Raw genomic sequence first — 604 nt, forward strand, 5'->3', positions numbered from 1 at the left:
TTTCTTTCTTTCTTTTTTTTTTTTAAAGGATTTTCAGTAGTTTTCCTTCCTTCCTTCCTTCCTTCCTTCCTTCCTTCCTTCCTTCCTTCCTTCCTTCCTTCCTTCCTTTCTGAGAGAGAGACAGCATGAGCAGGGCAGGGTCAGAGAGAGAGGGAGACACAGACTCTGAAACAGGCTCCAGGCTCTGAGCTGGCTGTCAGCACAGAGCCTGACGTGGGACTCGAACCCACGAACCATGAGATCATGACCTGAACCAAAGTCAGACACTTAACCAACTGAGCCACCCAGGCGCCCCTTAAGTCATACCTTCAATCCGGGTACCGAAGACCCTCACTCTGGTGGACAGATCACTTACTATAGGGTGGCTTCACAAATGAGCAAGATGGAAGCGTTAGAGGAGACTGCTCTGAGATTTGACCATTGAAAGTAGATCTCAGCGGCAAGGGGGCCTCAATGAGCATAAAGGAGTGGATGAAGGGCACTGGGTGGAAAATCTTAAACAGAGAAAGCAGAGCATAGTCCTCTGAGGGGAAGGGAGCAGGGAGAAACTGAAGACTGGAGAGTGGCCCACGCGACTGGAGTGCCAAGTCTCGGGTCCTGAGAG

At 50.5% G+C, this 604-nt stretch overlaps 1 non-coding gene across 1 annotated transcript; it reads right to left on the minus strand.

The window, feature by feature from the left end:
- Positions 1–205: 205 nt before the first annotated feature.
- On the minus strand, positions 206–290 carry TRNAQ-UUG. The gene has a single exon. It is a non-coding gene; the product is annotated as a tRNA-Gln (tRNA).
- Between the last annotated feature and the right edge of the window lie 314 nt (positions 291–604).

The sequence above is a fragment of the Hyaena hyaena genome, unplaced genomic scaffold (genome assembly GCF_003009895.1).
Source record: "Hyaena hyaena isolate Hyena2069 unplaced genomic scaffold, ASM300989v1 scaffold_943, whole genome shotgun sequence".
Lineage (NCBI taxonomy): Eukaryota > Metazoa > Chordata > Mammalia > Carnivora > Hyaenidae > Hyaena > Hyaena hyaena.